Source organism: Sminthopsis crassicaudata, chromosome 3, assembly GCF_048593235.1.
Source record: "Sminthopsis crassicaudata isolate SCR6 chromosome 3, ASM4859323v1, whole genome shotgun sequence".
Lineage (NCBI taxonomy): Eukaryota > Metazoa > Chordata > Mammalia > Dasyuromorphia > Dasyuridae > Sminthopsis > Sminthopsis crassicaudata.
In genome coordinates, this window is record NC_133619.1 from 321,228,595 (window position 1) to 321,243,989 (window position 15,395).

The window sequence follows — 15,395 nt, forward strand, 5'->3', positions numbered from 1 at the left end:
CCTGTCAACAAATTGGACTTAACTCACTCAAATCCAGAAACTGAAGCAAGTAGTCTAAACTCAAATTTTTGGCCCACAAGTCAAATTTTCCAGAAAGTTATTCCCTATTTTTTTAATTACAAATAAATTCATTTCTATTAATAAACAAAAACATGAACCCTTGGAATTCATAATTCCCATATATCTAGAAGGGTTATATAGAATAGATTTGGGAGTTGAGAGTGATCCTAGAGGTCAGCTAATCCAACCATCTTATAAATGAGAGATCTGAGCCCCAGGGAAGAGAAGTAACTTGCTCATATTAAAATCTGGACATTGGGAATGCTTATTACAAAATCAATAGTCTTTTCACTGTGGCAGGAGACACTACCAGAACCAAATAATTAGATCAAACCTAGTAGTGGAAGCACTCCCTCTTGGAGTAAGTAAACCAAGAAAGGCCAGAAGCATCAAAAATCTTCAACAATTAGAGGAAGGATAAAAACACAGGGATTCTGTTGGGATTCAGTAGGGAAGAATCCACATCCTAGAATGTACCTTATCTTCTCTTATTATTTCTATCTTTAGTAATTAAGTTGCTAACAATACCTAATTCTTAGAATACAATCTCTTTTTACATGAATAGATACTATTGTTATTCTCTACAGAATCAGTAGGCCCACTGTGGAAAAAAATCCTGCGACTGAATAATGTAATAAACTAAATTATTTCCAGAGTCATTTCTAGCTGCTTGATTAAATGCTATTCTGATATATAAATATTGAAATTCCTTCATTTTCTAGACCACTGAATGACTGAGGTTATATGATTATCCTTAATGAATGGGAAACACATGAACACACAGGCAACATACACACATACACACACACACACACATACAGTAAGAGGTATAGCTTATGGGTGGGAACAAAGTTGGATAATGAATTATTGCTTATTGATACATATATCTTGTCCTTGATAATCTAGTTTCCCCATCATTTCCCAGTTATAAAACAAGTAAAATGGAAAAATAAAAACTTATAAAAAGAAAATTAAGTTTGATTTGTGATAAACCTGTGGGCTAATTATTTTTCTTTTAAAATAAATTATCCAAATTTATGTAAAATCTACTAATAAATATTTATAATATAATACAATCATTATAGTTCATTTCTGTAAATTATTAGTGACATACTAACTTCTAAGTTCTTACATAACGGACAACAACCATCACAATTTACAATATTAATTTAGTCTATATCTGAATTAAAAAAAAAAAAAACATATGTCAATATCTGACAAGGGTATGAGAGTTTTTTAAAATGGCTTTTTTTAAAAAATAACTTTTAAAAATTATGGTGATTTAAAATATTTTGGTTGGTCCAAATCATCAATTAGTAATTTATACATTTAATATGATGCTTCCATGGCACATAGAAATGTACTATTAAAGAATACAAATTGTTCCTTCCTCAAAATTAAAACACAGAATTTGTGACCAAAGAAGAACTAGAGATTATTATTGATCACAAAAAAGAAAATTTTGATTATATCAAATTAAAAAGCTTTTGTATAAACAAAACTAATGCAGAAAAGATTAGAAGAGAAGCAATAAACTGGGAAAACATTTTTACAGTCAAAGGTTTTGATAAAGGCTTCATTTCCAAAATTAAAATACAAATAAGATAAAAATGCAATCTACAAAAGTATATTACAATAGTTACAAAATAGGTATAACAGAGTAAACTCTCAACTAGAGATTATGTTGATATCATGAAACATAATATGGATCACAATAATATAATTTTTAAATAAGACTTCCAATTTTGAAATGAATCTTCACCCTACTCCTACTTTCCCTCCATTCCTTTTATTCTATCATAAATATTCCTTTAAACCTTTATTGGGTTAGAAGAGAAAGCCAAGAGTTTGAGGAGGAATGCTGATAGTACACACAGAGGAACAAAACTGCCAAATACTTAACAGCAGGAACTCATCTGGGGCCTGTGTGTGTGTGTGTGTGTGTGTGTGTGTGTGTGTGTGTGTGTGTGTGTGTGTTGGGGGGGAAGGAAGGATATCTTGTTTTGTATCCTTAGCACTTAGCACAGTACCTAGTACATAGTAGATGCTTAATAAATACTGACTGGGAATTTATCTAGCCTTTCATCCCAACTCTGACCTGAAAAATAACTGCATCAATACATAACCACTTATAAGAGAAAGAACAGTAAAGAAGATAAGGAGATAGAACTTTAAGCACTTTCAATCTAGATTTTGGTTCTGGTAGAACAGTAGTTAACTAAAGTCCTTGAACATTTGATCTAAAGCTAAAAAACTTTTAGAAGGAAAAAGGGAATCACAAGGTAAAATGAATAGGATCAATAATATCAAACAGACACAAATAACATATTCTCTCAAGGGATAAAAAGTGATACCCAATAACAATAGCAATGTTAACTTTTGCATTTGAGAAAGCTGAATGACTTGTTCATGCTCATAGAACCAGAGGCAGGGGCAGAATCCTAAACCAGATCTCATCTGACTCTAAGCCCATTGTTCTTTTGATTCTATCATTGCTACCTGTTCCATAAAGGAGAAGTGAAATACAGATGGGTATAACGTTCTCTTCTCTAAATTGTAATCGTTCTCTTGGAGCAAAATCTCTTGGGGAGCTTCTGGAGGCAGCCTTAGTTTCAGTTCAGTTCAATAATACCAAATGAGCCAGGAATTAAAGTCCAGATCCTTTATTGTGTCCTTCAAAGTGCTGAATCTTTTCCTGAGCCCGGTTAGCTGAGGCCTATCTCTCTCCTTGATTCCGAGAGCTCCCTCGGAACCTCTCCAGCCAGCTTCAGCCTCTCGTCCTCCCAATGTCTCCAGCCAGCACAAAGGTGGATGTTGGAATGAATCTTGAGTCTGAATCTCCCGAAGTCCCCCCCAAAGTCCTCTCTGGCCCTGAGAATTTCTTGCTTATATGCTGCACAACAATCATTTCATCACAAGGAAACCATTATTTGTTATAGGATTAAATCAATGCTAACTTAAATTTAACCACTTTCCTCAATTCCCCTCAGTACCTTGTTTCAAGTTATGGCCCATAACATCTCCTTGTAGGATCAAATCAATCATACTGAACCATGCTAAATTAGATAATTATTGTCTCTATCCATTCCAGTGACTAAGCACCATATAAGAATCCTAACAGATGGGCAATAATCTGATGGAAATTGTGTCATTTCAATGAATCTGAGTTCTCATAGATATGAATGATCCTTCCAATGGTGGATATGCCACCTCCAATAATCCAGTACTCCAATTGGTTCTTAAGCTGTACAACTCTTGTCCATGTTTTCTCATAAAAAACCAAATCTCTATTTGGCTCCACCCTACAATGTGGAATGCTTTCTTTTGGATCTCTTAATTTTGTTTGAATACCAACGAAACACTTTCATTCAACCAATTATCACTCCTTTCAACATAAGTGTACTACCTTCTTTTCTGATTACACATTTGTTACTAATATTTCTCTGTAATTCTCCACTGATGTGTTGCTGTCTACACATACACATCTGCATTTAATTCTCAAGATGACTTTACAACTTTCAGAGAAAATGTATTTTATACTTCATAGGCCAATCCTGTCACTAAAAGCACTAAAACATAAAGTTTGGGTCTTTGCATAAGGGAAAAACAGGGGATCATGAAAAGCACTAAGTAAATTTCCAAATGTAATCTAGCTTCTTTCCTCTTTCTTATTCAAGTTCTTGGCCTAATTCACTTTCTTAGTCACTGTCTGTCCAAACCTTTATTTACTGATGGATCAGCTGTATGGGCAATATAGGACAGTCCATTCAGCTGTTCATCTTAGTCTAGACAACAAACATTCTTTGTTCATTTAGTTTTACCTATGTGAATAGGTAAACCAAATTTTTCTGTGTGATTATGAATCTCATTTGAGTGGCTCTGCAGTGTTTGATATAATCAATGTAAGGTCATCCACAAACAAGAATTTCTCAAATATCTCACTATCAATAGTGGACTCTTTGCTCTCTTAATATAAGTAGAAAGCCAAGAAACAAAATTATCCACATAAATAATCTGCACAGGTACAGAAGTCATCCTTGATGGGGATGAGTAAAAAGTCAGGTTTTGTACATTATATTCCTTAATACAGCCATATAATTAAGAGGTCAGAAGTGCAGAGTATACAAAATTCCACTGCACTTAACTGTTTTTTAAAACTGTAAAAAAGGAATTGATTCAGGAGAACAAAATTTCCCCTCATAGCTTTAGTTTGAACTAGGGATATCCTATGCATATTTTAAAATTATTTAAATACACAAGATAGTTCTGGGAAAAATCCTAGTAGATGTAATGAGCAGAAAAGAAAAATAATAAAGAAAAGAATGCTACAGGATAATATGGTCCTGAAGAGCTTTATTATGGGGATAAGGTTCACTTTCTCTAGCTAACATTATTGACAGTTATGCTCCCAAAGGACAGTTTATTGTTGTAATTTACAATCAGAATTATAAATAGCTGATAAGGCCAACACTTTCACAATTGTAGGCAGTGTTATACTTTAGTGTCATGAAAAAGATATGTAAAATTAATAGTTACAAAGAAAGGATTACTGTTGGATAGTGCTGAAAATCTCTTCTTTTTAAGTACTGTGCAGAAAGAGTAAAGTAAGTGTTTTGTTTTTTTTTTCTTTCCTAATTTGAAATTTTGCTTGTAAGCAAAATGCTGAGAGATGCAAGGTAAAGTTAGAATTTAAAGGACAGACTCAAGATTGAACTCAGGCTCCAGGACCAGATGGATTTACATGTGAATTGTACCAAACATTTAAATAACAATTAACTCCAATACTATATAAACTATTAGAAAAAAAATGACACCCCCCCCCCCACGCAGCCAGGTGGCCCAGTGGATAGAGCACCAGCCCTAAAATCAGGAGGACCAGAGTTCAAATCTGGTCTCAGACACTTAACACTTCCTGGCTGTGTGACCCTGGGCAAGTCATTTAATCCCAATTGCCTAAAAAAATAGGGAATGAAGGAATCCTACTGAATTCCTTTTATGACACAAACATTGTGCTGATACCTAAACTAGGTAGGATGAAAACAGAGAAAGAAAATTACAGACCAATCTCCTTAATGACTATTGATGCAAAAATCTTAAATAAAATATTAGCAAAGACATTACAAAAAATCATCCCTAGCATAATACACTACGACTAAGTAGGATTTATACCAGGAATGAGGGCTGGTTCGATATTAGGAAAACTATTAGCATAATTGACTATTTCAATAATCAAATTAACAAAAACCATATGATTATCTCAATAGATGCAGAAAAAGCATTTGAAAAAAATCCAACACCCATTCCTAATAAAAACACTAGAGAGTATAGGAATAAATGGACTTTTCCTTAAAACAATCAGTAGCATCTATTTAAAACTATCAGTAAGTATCACATGTAATGGGGATAAACTGGAACCATTCCCAATAAGATCAGGGGTGAAACCATTACTATTCAATATTGTATTAGAAATGCTAGCTTTGTCAATAAGAGAAGAAAATGAGATTAAAGGAATTATAGTAGGTAATGATGAAGCCACTCTTTGCAGATGATATGATGATACACTTAGAGAACCCTAGAGAATCAATTTAAAAACTATTAGAAGCAATCCACAACTTCAGCAAAGTTGCAGGACACAAAATAAATCCACATAAATCATCAGATTCTTATACATCACTAACAAAATCCAACAGCAAGAGATACAAAGAGAAATTCCATTTAAAATAATTGTCAATAGCATAAAACATTTGAGAATCTATCTGCCAAGGGAAAGTCAGGAACAATATAAGCAAAACTATAAAACACTTTCCACACAAATAAAGTCAGATCTAAGCAATTGGAAAAATATCAAATGCTCTTGGATAAGTTGAGCAAATATAATAAAGATGACAATACTTTCTAAATTAATCTATTTATTTAGTGCTATATCACTCAAACTCCCAAGAAACTATTTTACTGGCCTAGGAAAAATAACAACAAAATTCATATGGAAGAACAAAAGGTCAAGAATTTCAAAGGAATTAATGAAGAGAAGAGTAAATGAAGGTGGCCTACCTGTACCAGATTTTAAAGCAGCAGTCATCAAAAACATTTGGTACTGGCTAAGAAATAGAGAAGTTGATCAGTGGAATAGATTAGGTTCACAGAACAAAATAGTAAATGGCTATAGCAATTTAATATTTGACAAACCCAAAGGCCCCAGCTTTTGGAAGAAGAATTCATTACTTGACAAAAATTGCTGAGAAAATTGGAAACTAATATGGCAGAAAATAGGCATAGACTCATACCTAACACTATATACCAAGATAAGGTTGAAATGGGTTCATGATCTAGACATAAAGAATGATATCATAAACAAATTAAAAGAACATAAGATAGTTTACCTCTCAGATATATGGAGGAGGAAGGAATTTGTGACCAAAGAAGAACTAGAGATCATTATTGATCACAAAATAGATAATTTTTGATTATATTAAATTAAAAGTTTTTGTACAAACAAAACTAATGCAGACAAGATAAGAAGGGAAGCAATAAAGTAGGAAAACATTTTTATATCCAAAGGATCTGATATATTTCTAAAATATATAGAGAATTGACTCTAATTTATAATAGTTCAAGCCATTCTCCAATTGATAAATGGTCAAAAGATATGAACAATTTTCAGATGAAGAAATTGAAATTATTTGTAGCCACATGAAAAGGTGCTCCAAATCACTATTGATCAGGGAAATGCAAATTAAGAGAATTCTAAGATATCACTACACCTGTCAGATTGGCTAAGATGACAGGAAACAATAATGACAAATGTTGGAAAAGATATGGGAAAACTGGGACACTAAAACATTTTTGGTGGAACTGTAAACAGATCCAACCATTCTGGAGAGCAGTTTGGAACTATGCTCAAAAAGTTATCAAACTATGATCCAGCAGTATTTCTACTGACATTATATCCCAAAGAGATCTTAAAGAAGGGAAAGGGACCCACATGTGCAAAAATGTTTGTGGCAGCCCTCTTTGTAGTGGCAAGAAACCGGAAACGGAGTAGATGCCCATCAATTGGAGAATAGCTGAATAAATTATGGTATATGAATGCTATGGAATAGTATTGTTCTATAAGAAAAGATCAGCAGGATGATTTCAGAGAGGCTTGGAGAGACCTACATGAACTGATGCTAAGTGAAATAAGCAGAACCAGGAGATCATTACACACAGAAACAACAAGACTACACAACGATCTATTCTGATGGACATGGCTGTCTTCAACATTGAGATGATTCAAACCAGTTCCACTTGTTCAGTGATGAAGAAAGCCATCTAAACCCAGAGAGAGAACTGTGGGAACAGAGTGTGGAATACAACATAGCATTCTCACACTCTGTTGTTATTTACTTACATTTTGTTTTCTTTCTTAGTTTTTCTTTTTTTTCTTTCTTGATTTATTTTTCTTGTGCAGCAAGATAACTGTATAAATATGTATACATATAGTGGATTTAAGATGTATTTCAACATATTTAACATGTATGGGACTACTTGCCACCTAAAGGAGGGGTCGGGGGGAGGAGGGGAAAATTTGGAACAAAAGGTTTTGCAAGGGTCAATGTTAGAAAAATTACCCATGCATATGCTTTGTAAATAAAAAGCTTTAATAAAAACAAACAAAAATTATTAAATCCAGAATGGGATCTTCTTTAGGCACTTTTCAAACTGCAAAAAAATTTATAAAGATCACTTAGGTAAGATGCCATTTAAAACCTCAACTATAAAATTTTGAGTTTATTTTTTGGTCAGTCAATGCTACAAGGTTGATAGCATGCATGTTTAGTGTCAGTTGTACTCTTCAAAGTATGAGAAAGATAAAATGATCTTTGAATAGGATAATCAGGGTCACAAACTGAAGAACAGTTCAAAGGAAACTAGAAACAGCCATGTTAAGGAGGGTTAAGAAAGGAGATGCAAACACAATAAGCGTGAATGAGAAAAAAAAAATTTAAGATGAAAGTAATTCTTATGCCGACTCATAAGAAGTTGGAGGATTTTTTAAAAGAATGCAAAGATCACTATTTCTTAACAGTCCTTGACCCAAAGACTTGGGTCCAACGGAAGTTGATTTAGCCTTAAGATAAGAATAAAAGGTAATAAGTTCTTCTTGAGTGATAAGATTTGTAGTAAATAGTAAATAAGACTAGAAATGTATGTGAACAAATACTAAAAAGAGTTTGTTCATTCAATGGCCAAAATAGTATTAACTATCAACAAGAATGAATAAAAAATATTTCACAATAAATACTAAGTAAAGATAATTAAAAGACTGAGAAGTCAAAAGTACAAATGTTGAATTTATTTAAATGGATTTATCAGGTAGAAATAGGAATTAATTCCCAGAGCTAAGAAAAGGGTGACACCATTTTAAGAAATACAAGGAGAGACTCTGACCCTTTGGGGAAAGAACTATGGGCAACAGCAACACAATCTGCATTACAGGCATTCTCAATAACAATGCAGAAATCTGGAGGGATCTGGAAACAAAGGATATGAAATAACAGATAATGTCATGAACACTACTGATAAAGCTAATGGAGAAGGGAATAATCCATTTCTGTGAACCCAAATTGTTGAAACAAGAAAATATGGGGAAGAATCTTGGAGAGGTGAGATGAAAGAAAGTTTATAATTTATAAACTAAAAAGAGAAAGCTATACAAATAATTAGTGAAGTGATACAAATATAATTCAATGTAGCAGAAGTAGATAGATGTCTTATCTTATCTAGATAAATGAGTGGCTCCCTGTGGTTGATGCCATAATCATAATAAATCAAGTATTTATTGGGGCAGCTAGGTGGCACAGTGGATAGAGCACCAGTCTTGAATTCAGGAGGACCCGAGTTCAAATCTCAGACACTTAACACTTCCTACCTGTGTGATCCTGGGCAAGTCACTTTAAAAAAGTATTTATTAAGAATCTGCTATCTAACTAGAACATATTTAATATGTATGGGAATGCCTGCCATCTAGGGGAGGGGGTAGAGGGAAAGAAGGGAAAATTCGGAACAGAAGGGAGTACAAGGGATAATGTTGTAAAAAATTACCTATGCATATGTACTGTCAAAAAATGTTATACTTATAAAATTAATTTTTAAAAATTAAAAAAAAAAAAGAATCTGCTATCTATAGGCTTTGTACTAGGCAGATGAAATAAAAAGACAGAAATTAAATAGTTCTTGTCTTTACAAAGCCTACCATCTATCAGTGAGGCAACACATTCATACAGAAATATATAAAAAATAAATAAGGCAATTGAGGGGGAAAGGTCACTAGCAACCAAAGGACTCCATGTAGAAAGTGGCAAGTAAACTGAACCTTGAAGAAAACTGGGATTCTAAGAAATTTAAGTCAGGAGGGAAAACAATGGCACAGTCCTGGTCTAGTGTGCTGGTGCATTCTTGTAATCCTTCCTATGAGAAAAGCAATTGAACTCCTAAATTCAGGAATTCTCGGATGCAGCAATATAAAGTGATTGGGTGTCTACATGAATATTGTGAGCTCCTGGGAACCATGGGCCATTAAAGATGCCTCAGAAGGAAGGAGTGAACTGACCCACCTAAGAAAACAGAGTAGGTCAAAGCTATTTTGCCAAGCAGAGAAGAACAGGACTGTGAGTAATCTTTGTACTCCCTGAATGGGTAAGATGGAGACACCCAATTAAAAAAAAAAAAAAAAAAGTACAGATATGAAATGGATTAATATGTATAAGGAATAATAAGAAAACCAGTTTGGTTAGATTGAACTGTGTTTGAGGAAGAAAATATTGTATAAAAAGGCTGGAAACACAGGTTAAAGTCAGGTCAGAGATGACTAATTAGAAGAGTTTATATGTGATACTATACTTGATTGGATGCTATTGAGGTTTTGTGAGCAGGAAAATAAAAGATGTACTTTAGAAAAATTCCTCTGTCAAAAAGAACAGAGGATAGATTAGAGATAAGAGATTTTAAATGGGAAGACCAACTAAAAGGCTACTGAAATATTCCAGATAAGAGATGATGAATGCTTGAATCAAACAGTGAAGACAAGGGGACAGATGCAAAATTCGTTGTGGAGGTAGAAATATCAAGGCTTGGCATTTTATTAGGTTTGTGAGGAGAAAAAGTGAAGAATTACTCTAGGGTGCAAAACTGGATTAAAATGCTGGTGGTGCCCTCATTAGAAATGGGAAATTCAAAATATGGGTCATTTTGGGGGGAAAGATCATGAATTTTACTTTGGATACACTGGGTTTGAACTGCCTATGAGATATGCAATTTGAACCCTGAGAGGAGTCTTGTGAAAAGTATCAAATGCTTAAAAAGGCCAAGAAAGCTGAGGACTAAGAAAAAGCTCTAAGATTTGGCAATTAAGAAATCAGTGGTAACTTTGGAGATTACATTTTCAGTTAAATAATGAGATTAGAAGGCAGACTATGAAAGGTCAAAACTTTAAAAAATCATTTATATTGCTTTCTTTTACAATTTATAACATATAATCATTAAAAACTCATCCAAAATTCAAACTTTCTTTTTCACCTTCTATATGTCTTCATCCCCGTATTTCCCCATTATCTAAGAATTTGGGTTACATAAGAATAGAAGTTTCCCTTTCCAGAGGAAAAAAACATTATTTTCACTTAGTCTTATTAATAGTATTTGTAGTGTATGTTATATATGTAGTGTGATAGAAAGTGGGAGGAGAGCAAGCCAAATATTCGGATTTTTCTAAGAACTTGTCTATGAAAGGAAGCGAGGATCTAGAATGCTACTTTAAGATGATGGTAAGGTCAAGAAAGGATTGTGGGTTTTTTCCCCAAGAATTGGGAAGATCTTGGGAAGATCTTGCTGTATTTATATGTAGGAAGAAAATTGGAGAAAACTGGAAAGAGTGAGATAAGGTGAAAGAGGATAGAAATTAATGTAGTAGCAATTTATGATAAGAGATGGGAAAGAATGGGACTAAGTATAAAATAAAGTGGTCGTTGTGAAGAGAAGTGCTACCCTTTTATTAGAAGTGGGAATAACTGGTAAGAAACCAAAAGATAATTTCAAGATGTTTTGAGATACAGACAAAAGGAGAAAACATAGCTTACCAGGAATGACCTTTATTTTCTTAATAAAGTATGAGGCAAGTTTCTCTATTGAGAGGGTGAGAAGAGGGGTTAAGATGAGAAACATGAAGAAATAAGGAAGCTCTAAAACTGCTGCTTATGGGTATGTGCAACGAAGCATCAATTAGGCAAGAACATGATTGTCCTGTTATAAAAAAGGTCTACTTGACATTAGATAACAGAAATTCATATAAATCTAAGTCATCAGGTTTTATGACTTCTTTCAGCACCCTATGAGTAGAAATGGAGGAGAAAGATGGTGAGAATGACCCAAGGTTGAAGTTTGGCTAGGTATGGGTGACAAAAAACAAAAAAGGGAACAAGAATTTTATAGAATTCTTATAAAGATTTGAGCAATTCATAAGAAAAATTTATAAGTCAAAGGAGGTACTATGATACACACACACATACACATGCGTACTTTTTTTTTTCCTTTTCAAATTACAGAATGGAAATGTTTACTCTTTTGCTATAAAATACAATTAAAAGTGAAAATCACATTTCAAGGATTTTTTGATCAAAGAAAATATTTTGCCAGAATTAGTAAGTGGCAAAGAAAAGGTGTCTATGAGTACAAGAATAGCAAAGTTTTAGCTATTTCAGAGATATATGTTATCCATATTTACCAATAAAAGTACCAATGCTATAAATTCCAAAGAGACTTTGCCAGTTTGATCAATAACAACAAAAATCACAGTTGTGCTTGAAGTTTCCAAATGTGTTTGTTAAATCAAAACACAACTTCAGGAGTTTCATGATGCCTATACAAGTGAAAAGGTCTGAGATCTACCTGCACAGCAAGAATATTCCTATCCTATAGAAAAGGTAATTAAGTGAATCAAGTTACTTTGATGGCAGGAGAAAAAATAATGTTTTTTGGGAAAAAAAAATAAAACCCTCCAAAGATTCAAAAGATAATATTCTTCCTCTGCATTCCATTATTTTATCTTATTGAGAACTTCATTTTCTATTTATTTTAATTTTTACAGGCTTCCATAAAGGTGAATCTGAATACCTAAAAATTTTTATTATTCTTTGCATTTTATGGACATTATAGTTTTCATGTAACTGTAATATACATATATATGTATATATATATATATATTATATTATATTACTTAATCCTCTTAACCCATTTGAAATAAGGCAATTATCACCACTTTAAAAAACCAAACAAAAACTATACATATAACATGACTTCTTCAATTTCCTTTCCTTTTGTTTCCTAACACTTTTTTTTTTCTTTCCATTCCTGCTTCTATACCATGGGACATATAAAACTGGACAAAAGACCTATCAACTAAAAATCTAGATGGCTCATCCTTCAGAAAAAAAAAAAAGAATAAATGGGCATACTGTGAGAACTGTATTAGTACCTCAAGACATTAAAATAATTAAATGAAAATTTATGGGTAATTTATAGAAGGACATGAATAATATATTATTCATCATCATCATCATCAAAACACAGAATGAAAACCTGTATAAAGGAAACAAATCATACCCATAGGGGGGATAAGCATACCAAATAAGAACAAAGATCTAGCTAGATATAGAAAGATTCACAACCCTAACACATCAAATCAATCAATAGATATTTACAAACTTTACAAAATTCAAGGAATTATGATATGAAATTCTGTGGTTATGTTTAATACTCTTGGTCACAAGGGCATTCAAAATGCTTAGATTTCATTTGGTTATAATGTATAGATGATATTATCTAACGCTGGAATATTATCTAGAGCAGAAATTCTTAACATGGGATCTAAAGCTAGCTCCATACCCAAGAAATCTGTAACAAGATGTTAGTCTTGAAATTGAAAGGGCCAACATTCCATCTTTATTTTCTTTATTAATCTTTGTTTTCCTCTGTAAAGCTATATATTTTATATCATGCATTTAAAAACCTTATCCTGAAAAGGAATTCATAAGAATTCACCAAACTGCCAAATGAATCACTGATATACAATACAAAAATTAAAAACTTCTGACCTAGAGAGTCCAAAGGAAGTCCTGAAAACAAGCTATCAGAAAACTATAACTGTCCAGAAAAGAGAAAACTTTCTTTTTTGACAAGAAAAGATCTAGAAGGGAAAAGCTATGTATGTATGACACCACAGACTACCCTTAATTGTTTAAATAGCTTTGCCTAAATCTAAGTTATTCCAAACATTCCAAAGAATGTTGTTTTTCTCCAGAATATACTGTTGAATATTCAAAAACAGCAGTATGTTTATTCTATGTGTCTCTTCATAAAAGTACCAAATGGACATACAGATCATAAATATATTATAGCTATTAATCATTTTAAGAAAACTTTAATGCAATCACCAGTTTTAATTATGCTAGGCTATAATTAATCCTTTGTTTTGGAAATGGCTATAAATCAGGTTGTGTAGCTTCAGAGTTAGTAGACAGACAAATAAAGATTTCAACTAATCATGTATGTTTTACAATGAAAATGAATGCCATTTTCTGAGGACTTAAATATGTCTCCTACATTGTAGGATTAAATAAAGCCATCCTGTATACTATTCATACCCCAATTATATTTTTTTTCCCTATCTAAATGTATTAAGAGTGAAATTCAATTAAAGTCAAGTCAATATTAAGAATATGTGTGTCTGGGACAGCTAGGTGTCACAGTGGATAAAGCACCAGCCCTTTAGTCAGGAGGACCGGACTGGAGTTCAAATTCGGCCTTAGACACTTAACACTTCCTAGTTGTGTGACCGTAAGCAAATCACTTAAGCCCAATTGCCTTAGGGAAAAAAAAATAGTCCTGTGTCAGTAGACACATATGGAGAAAAAAAAAAATGAGTCTGGGGTGGTAGACATACAGAGTGCTATTATAATGCAAGATGGGGAATGAAGAGGTCAAAAGAAAGTTAAAAATGTTCAAGGAAAATGTAAGTTGAGAATTTGAGGGTTTAAGAAAGGCTTCATTTGGTGCTAGCTCCATAATGAAGCCTTAATATGAGAAAGAGTACACCCAGTGATCTGGGATGGTTTATGTGAATGTCAAGGAAAGAGAAAGTTTTATTCAAAGAACAGTAAATAGTCCAGTGTGACTGGAACACAAAGCATGAAGGGGAATAATATGACATAAGTCTTGAAATGTAAATTGGAGACAGATTGCAGAGAATCTTAAGCTAGCAGCTAATGAATTTGTATATTATCCCATGAGAAGTAGGATAGTGCAGAAGGTTTTATAGCACATATTGGTGTAGTCAGACCTATACTAGGAAGATTATATCGGTAGCTTTGTCAACTATGTGGAAGACAGATTAGAGAAAGGATAGAAAGACAAATTACTAGGCTATGACAAAATGAGAAAGTGAAAAGAACATGCATTAAGTTAGTGTCTATGAGTTGGGAAGAGAGGATTGGAATGAGATGGAGATTTAGAATAAAAAGAATCAGATTAGATGTCATAAAGTTCAGTCTCCCATTTTATAGATGAAAGAACTGAGGCCCAGAGAAATTTTGTGATTTATGCAAATTATAAAGTATCCAAACTCAGTCTCCCAATTCCTAAACCAGCACTCTTTCACTGTACCAAAATTTGGCAACTGGCAGGTTATGGGGTTGTGGGACAAAAGGAAGAGGAGAAAAAAGGAAGTGTAAAAGATGTAGTAGCCTTAAGGATCCAATATGAAATGGCTATAGAATCTGACAGAACATCACAAGCAATGTTGGAGATGCAGTTTCAAACAAATGGTGAGATAGGAAGCCAGTATTAATGAGATAAGAAAAAGAACAAAAGATGAGAAAAAAGAAAGGACAAGTAAGTAGAGGTAACAGTAAGTTTTGCTTGGGGATTAGCTATGAAAGGGAGCAAAAAATTATATAACAAGGTCAAACAAGGGTTTTTGTTTTGTTTTGTTTTTTTAAGGACAGAGAAAACATGAATGTGTTTATAGACAGCAAGCAAAAAGTAAACAGATTACTAAAGATTGAAGATAAGAGAGACCAGTAAAAAGCAATGAGCAAGCCCCTGGATAGAAGAAGGGATAGAACATCAAATGCAAAAGTTGAGATGAAAGGCCCATCTCAACCTCTGAGATTAGAACAAAGGAAAAAAGGGTACCTGAAGAGGTTAAAAAGATGCTCGAAAGTGTGTGGGTGGGTGGGTGGGTGTGTCTGGGAGGGAAGGTATGTTTGTGAATTAATTCAATGGGCTTTGTGTACATTACCTGT

At 33.2% G+C, this 15,395-nt stretch overlaps 1 protein-coding gene across 9 annotated transcripts in view; it reads right to left on the bottom strand.

The window, feature by feature from the left end:
• Nucleotides 1–15,395, bottom strand: part of ZBTB20 (zinc finger and BTB domain containing 20) — a 1,031,727-nt gene that overhangs the window by 1,000,922 nt on the left and 15,410 nt on the right. Inside the window, exon 2 of one of the 9 annotated variants that reach the window (XM_074301251.1) lies at nt 6,112–6,158. The exons of 7 other annotated variants lie outside the window; for them this stretch is intronic. The gene's annotated coding sequence lies outside the window, so the exon portion shown is untranslated. Of the gene's footprint in view, nt 1–6,111; nt 6,493–15,395 lie in introns of those variants that run through there. One more of the 9 variants, XM_074301253.1, reaches the window with a different exon arrangement.